Source organism: Triticum urartu, chromosome 3 (genome assembly GCF_003073215.2).
Source record: "Triticum urartu cultivar G1812 chromosome 3, Tu2.1, whole genome shotgun sequence".
Taxonomy (NCBI): Eukaryota; Viridiplantae; Streptophyta; class Magnoliopsida; order Poales; family Poaceae; genus Triticum; species Triticum urartu.
Window position 1 is genome coordinate 576,757,667 of NC_053024.1, and position 7,378 is coordinate 576,765,044.

Below are 7,378 nucleotides of genomic sequence, written 5' to 3' on the forward strand. Positions count from 1 at the left end.
TCGAATGGCCGCGCGTCTAGGTGCGTCGGCAGGCGCGGGCTGGTCCTCCGTGTTCTCGACCTCTCATCTGCTGCATTGCACCACGTGCGAGTTGCGGCGGCCATGCACTACTATGTCGTGATACGTGGAGGAAGGTATGAGGACATGAGGTTACGACCCGCGCATGCGCATGGCATGCCTGCATGCGTGAAGGTTTTCTTTCCATCGCGCCTTGGATTTTTCTCCGGGGAAAACTTTTAAAAGTTGAGGGATCACGCTAAGCTAGAATGCTACGTGACCCTTCAAAGATGCCATTGTTTAGTTTCAGCCTATAAACGTGGATACATGACCACGTCAAGTCCTACTCTCTGTGTATAGAAGAAAATAAACGTGGATGCAATTTTTTTTCTAAAAATTAAGACATTAATCCAGGCGGTCTATATTAATGTCTATATTAAACTATATTGAAACGAGTGACACATACACTAAAGCGTGTCTATGTACATTTAATTTAGAAAAAAAGTTACAACATATTATATTCATGAACGAAGGAAGTACATATGTCATTTTTTTTTTTGCGGGAAAAACTTTCAATCTATTTATCTTCAATCATGGTAATACAACGAACACTAGAAATAATAAAAATTACATCAAGGTCCGTAGACCACCTAGCGACGACTACATGCACTGAAGCGAGCCGAAGGCGCGCCGCTGTTATCGCCCCTCCCTTACCGGAGCCGGGAAGACGTTGTTGTAGTAGACAGTCGGGAAGTCGTCATGCTAAGGCCCCATAGAACCAACGCACCAGAACAGCAAACCGTCGTAGATGAAGAGTGTAGATCAAAGGATCCACCCTGAAGATACACGAACGAAGACGAACGACGAACAGATCCGAGCAAATATATCCACCAAAGACAGATCTGCCGGAGACACACCTCCACAGGCCCATCAATGATGCTAGACACGTCACCGGAACGGAGGCTAGGCGGGGAGACCTTTATTCTATCTTCAGGGAGCCGCAGCCGTCTCGCTTTCATGAATAGGACACAAACCCTAATAAAACTCGAAAAAAGATCTAAAAACGGAGCCCTCTCACCGGCAAAGGCCGAGATCCACTCCACCTCCATGGCCTAAGGCCACCGGAGACGGAGCGGACCGGCGCCGGCGCCGGCGGGAGGCAGAGAACCCTAACTTTTGAAGGTGGCGGCTGGCTAGGAAGACCATGGCTCAATCCTGGACCACTTTTTATTTCTGCGAAAGGAAATAATTCACAACTAAATGGGAAATACATATGACATTTCAATTGCGTCTAACATGGATTATCACCGTCCTACGGGCCAATATAGTTAATTCCCATGTCGGCCACGGAAGGATATGCTTGAAACATTATCGATCTTCACAATTCATAATTCTCATGCCGATCCACAGAAGAACAGAAGGATATACTTGGAACATCACAACATTTAAACAATTCAAGTTCCCCAAAAAGGAAATTTTAAACAATTCGAGAGGATAATGCTCAAGCTTGGCCTGTTCATACCGAAGCATACCACATACTCCTACCTAGTACCGCCATCTGTTTACCTAGTCAGGGACACCTAGAGAGACAGACTAGGTCTATCTCCTCTTGTCTGTAGTACAGTAAAATAAAGAAATCTGGCCCAATCTGCACGTGCCTCCCTCCTCCTCGATGGCCACCTACGTGCACTGAACCTGAACCTCACCCGGGCGCGCCTCCAGCCGCGACGGCGGGGGTGGGGTGGCGAGCAAATCCTCGACCCGGGCCACCCGGCGGAGGTGCGGTTGGTCGGCCAGCCGTATGGCAGATAAAAGAAAAAGGATAGCGCCTTGTCGGCGGCCGAGGTTTCTCATTCCCCCGGCGGTGGACTATGGTATGAAATTCCAGACGAAAAGGACGGACGGGCGGGCAGTTCCGGGGAAAGCGATGGACTTTTTGTCGTGGTGACAGTGAGCTTACGTTTTCCCATGGGCCAAAACTGGATTGGGCTGGGGATTTTCTTCAGTTTAATTTACAAGATTGCTGTGTTGATTCGCTGTCAGGTTACCGCACTTGGTATCGCACAGCTGGTGACTGCCGGGATTAGCTGTGATCCGGTGAGTGGCATGTCGCGTTGCATACATCACTGGCCGCGTCTCGGCTATCGGAATGACGGGGAGCACTCGAGATATTATTATCCGCCGATACTTTGGTGGGCCCTTGATGGATTTCTGTGGAAGCTTTGTTTCTGTCCTGTTCCGTAAACTATTGCGGAGATTGAAATTAAGACATGTGGGAGGAGGTGTGTGGGCAAGTTAACTGCAATTGGGCATCGCAGTTGATTTTACATGTGGTGTGCTTTTAGAAAATGAAAACTAAGTTACCACCAGCTTGCCAAACAGGGGAGTATCCAAACTCCACACCACAGCCAGCAGTGTCGACGTTGGGGCTATGGAGCCAGTCCTGTCAGCGCCTCAGGCAGCGCCATAGATGATCAGGAAGCAGCGACAACAGACAAAGACCCCGTTCATCGTCCGACAAGCAGACGAAGGGCGGCAGAGTTCAAATCATCTCGTGGGCCTGCGGCACGGCCCACTCGAGTGAAGACGAAGCCCATCTGGAACGTCGGCCCGGAATGGACGTCCTAGTTTAAATACCCCTTGTAACGTTCGAATCGAGTTGGCTTGGATCGGACGGCGGCTTCGGCCGATTGTAACTAGCTGTAGCAGTGAGGGAGGTTGGGAGGATAAACACGCTATCGAATTTCCCCATTTCGCCATGAACCCTAATTTCCTCTCATAGGTCGATCGCGACCCTTACACTTGGTATCAGATTCGGCGGTCCTGGCGCTTCCCCAACATCACCACGAGACGCGGTGGCGGGATCGACGGCGATGGAGAAGTTGTCGGAGGATGGGCGCGGCGTGTACGAGCTTCTCCGCGCGGATCTCGCGATCGACCTCGACAAGCGTTTCAAGGAACAAGGTGCGGATCTCCTTAAGGCCATGGAAAAGCTGATCGCTACGAGTACCACGACTCTCGACGGCTTGATTTCCTCGCGGGTGGACGGGGTCCACGACGAGCTGCTGATGGACTTGGAGCAGATCCACGGCGACAGCTCGAAGGAGAGCCCTTCGCGACATGAAGATCCCTCACCATCGCGCATGGCTGGGAATGGTCGCGGCGGTGCCCCGACTGATTCCCTCGGCTTTGACCATGATCACCGGGGGAAGGCGCATAATACTTATGTCCCTCCTTCGGTCAGAGGTGCCCGCGAGTCCAATCTGCCTTTCCGTCATTCTCTGGGCCCTGAGGCGAATTCCTTTGATACTGCTGATTCGTTTGCATTTGGCACTCGTTTGGAACTGCCGAGATTTGATGGAGTAAACCCGCGTTTGTGGCAAACGCGTTGTGAAGATCAATTCTGTTTGTGGTGTACTCCGACTCATCGATGGATTTCTCTGGCCACAGCTCAATTTGAGGGTGCTGTTGCTCGTTGGTTGGAATCTATGCAGCGTCGTCAACCGCAGGCAAGTTGGTCTGAATTCTGTCTGAGTTTGCAGAGCCATTTTGGCCGTAATCAGCATCAGACATTGTTGCGTCAGTTGTTTCGGATAGCTCAGACATCCTCCGTAGGTGATTATGTGGAGCATTTTGCTGATTGATATGATCAACTGTCTGCGTATGAAGAGGCACCAAATTCCTTGCATTACACCACTAGGTTCCTGGATGGTCTCAAACCTGGTGTTCGTGTTGCCATTGCTATGCAGAAACCACATGATCTCGATGCATCGTATGATTTAGCCCTGTTCCACGAGGAGTTGGGTGAAGGAATTACACCTATTAATCAAGTCCCTGCTGCTAAATCGGGTCCTATGCCATTACCATTGCCACCTCACAGAAATCGTAACTATGAGGATAAATGTAGCTTGGAAGTTCAGAAACCAGTTCAGGCTGAAGATAAATGGTCTGCTCTAAGGAATTTTCGTAAGTCTAAGGGCCTGTGTTTTGTCTGTGGTGAAAAATGGTCTAAAGATCATGTGTGCAAATCGTTAGTCCAGTTGCATATAGTTCAGGAGCTTATTGATCATATTCAGTCAGAAGAAACAAAATCAACTGATAGCATTGCTCAGGATCAAATGTCTGTTTGTAGTATGCACTTGTCTGCTACTGCTGTAGGGAAACAATCTAATGCACCCACTCTGCAACTTTTGATTGAGTTACAAGGCATGTAACTTATTTTTCTGGTTGATTCAGGCAGTACACATTGCTTCATTGACAGTGATTTGCAACATAGATTGACAAATGTTCAGACACATGCTCATGTAACAGTAGCTGTAGCTAGTGGAGGTACACTGCAATGTGATTCTGTCTTGAAACACTGCTCATGGAGCTGTGGTCAGCTGGAATTTGCTACTACTTTCATACTGTTACCTTTGGCCAGTTATGATGGAATAATTGGGTTGGATTGGCTTGCTTGACATAGTCCTATGCAGGTTGATTGGGTCTAAAAATGGATGTCATTCTATTATCAAGGGCAGACAATTACATTAGAAGGGTTGTTACCTGAAGATGTGGCAGTTACAGTGTTTTCTGTTTCTCTGTAAGGCCTGTAGAATAGAAAGCTGCACAACCAGAGTTGCAGGTTTTGCTTGACAAGCATGTTGTAGTGTTTGAAAATCCAACTACTCTACCTCCAAGAATACTTAAAGATCATACTATTCCCTTGATTTCTGGGGCAAGACCAGTGTCTGTTAGGCCCTACATAATTGCTCCACATCCGAAGGATGAGCTGGAAAAATAGATTAAGGAGCTACTGGACTCAGGAATGATCAGGCATAGTAATAGTGCCTTCTCTTCTCCTAGCAAAAAAGGAAGAAGGAACTTGGAGAATGATGATTGATTATAGACATCTCAATGCTATCACAATAGAAGGAAAATATCCAGTGCCTGTAATAGATGAACTTCTGGATGAGCTTGCAGGAGCTTGTTGATTTTTGCTACCTCTTGAGCATTGTGTTGGTTTTCCCTTGAAGAGAAAAGGGTGATGTAGCAAAGTAGTGTAAGTATTTCCCTCAGTTTTTGAGAACCAAGGTATCAATCCAGTAGGAGACCACGCGCGAGTCACCTCGTACCTACACAAACAAATAAGAACCTCGCAACCAACGCGATAAAGGGGTGGTCAATCCCTTCACGGCCACTTGCAAGAGTGAGATCTGATAAAGATAATAATAATAAGATAAATATTTTTGATATTTTTATGATATAGATTGAAAGTAAATATTGCAAAATAAAATAGATTGGAAACTTGTATGATGGAAAATAGACCCGGGGGCCATAGGTTTCACTAGTGGCTTCTCTCAAGATAGCATAAGTATTATGGTGAGTGAACAAATTACTGTCGAGCAATTGATAGAAAAGCGAATAATTATGAGAATATCTAGGTATGATCGTGTATATAGGCATCACGTCCGTGACAAGTAGACCGACTCCTACCTGCATCTACTACTATTACTCCACACATCGACCGCTATCCAGCATGCATCTAGAGTATTAAGTTCATAAGAACAGAGTAACGCCTTAAGCAAGATGACATGATGTAGAGGGATAAACTCATGCAATATGATGTAAACCCCATCTTTTTATCCTCGGTGATAACAATACAATACGTGTCGTTTCCCTTTCTGTCACTGGGATCGAGCACCGCAAGATTGAACCCAAAGCTAAGCACTTCTCCCATTGCAAGAAAGATCAATCTAGTAGGCCAAACCAAACTGATAATTCGAAGAGACTTGCAAAGATAAACCAATCATGCATAAAAGAATTCAGAGAATATTCAATAATAAAGTTATTATTTATTTCCTTATATCATGATAAATGTTTATTATTCATGCTAGAATTGTATTAACCGGAAACATAATACATGTGTGAATACATAGACAAACAGAGTGTCACTAGTATGCCTCTACTTGACTAGCTCGTTGATCAAAGATGGTTGTGTTTCCTAGCCATAGACAAAGAGTTGTCATTTGATTAACGGGATCACATCATTAGGAGAATGATGTGATTGACTTGACCCATTCTGTTGGGGATATTACTACCAGTATGACCCGCCCAGGAGGGGCCGTGTCAACCCTAATGGCAGGTTACATAAGAAGCCCAATATACATCCAAGATGATAGTTTATTAAAACATATAGAAGGCCCAAAGGCCTGGGGCCGGCTTAAGGCCCGATATTGTAAACCGCCGTATGTAAGGAAAGACTTGTAAAGAAAGGCATGTAAAGGAAGTCACCGAGCCAGACACGGTTATGAGCCGGCCGGGACTCTGTAGGCCACCAGGCGTCAACCCATGTATATAAGGGGACGACCCGGTGGCGGCTTAGGGCAAGAAACAACCAAATCGATAACCAAGCCGGCGAGTTGAGCCCCTTGGAGATCAAAACTTCAGCAATACCAATCCCAACTAGACGTAGGCTTTTACCTTCATCGTAAGGGGCCGAACTAGTATAAAAACTCTCTCGTGTGTCCCTTGTCCCGATTAACCCCTTTAAACTTCCTAGTGCGATGGCCCTACGACTAAGTCCTTGCTCTAGGACATCTGCCGTGTCAACTCCACGACAGTTGGCGCCCACCGTGGGGCCAGCGCACGGTGAATTTGAGTTCTTGAAAGGCAACTTTGAAGGGCTCAAGGGATACGCTGTGGGCCGAATGACCAAGAGTCGTCGCGGCAAGCTCTACATCGACGACGAAGGCTGGGGCCCGAGGCCGGCTCAATCAAGTACGGGTACCGGGTCCCCTTTGGCGGAATTCACGTCTTCATCGGACGGATCGGCGAGTCAGGCCCTGAGCCGGACGTCCACACCAACCTCACCGAAATGGCTCAGCGCGCCAGGACCGCCCGTGTTCAATCTGTCGTGAAACATGCCTTCGTAGGCTGCATCCATGGCGGTGAATACTCCAAAGGATCGATGGAAGGCGGGGAGACGACCATCTGCTCTGATACTGCATCATCAATAGGTGAGACGGACTCGTTGTACTAGCTGCAAGACGGCATGCTCGGGGGCTGTTCTGATGGCAGCAGTATTCCGGACCCTCTTGCGCCGCCGAATTGGGCCGGAGTCTTCATGGCGGGGACGTAGCCCGGGCAAAATTCTACCGCATCGGCAGCAGCAGCTACCGGGTTGGCAACAGCCGGGTCAGGAGACTGTTGGAAATATGCCCTAGAGGCAATAATAAATTGATTATTATTATATTTCCTTGTTCGTGATAATCGTTTATTATCCATGCTAGAATTGTATTGATAGGAAACTCAGATACATGTGTGGATACATAGACAACACCATGTCCCTAGTAAGCCTCTAGTTGACTAGCTCGTTGATCAATAGATGGTTACGGTTTCC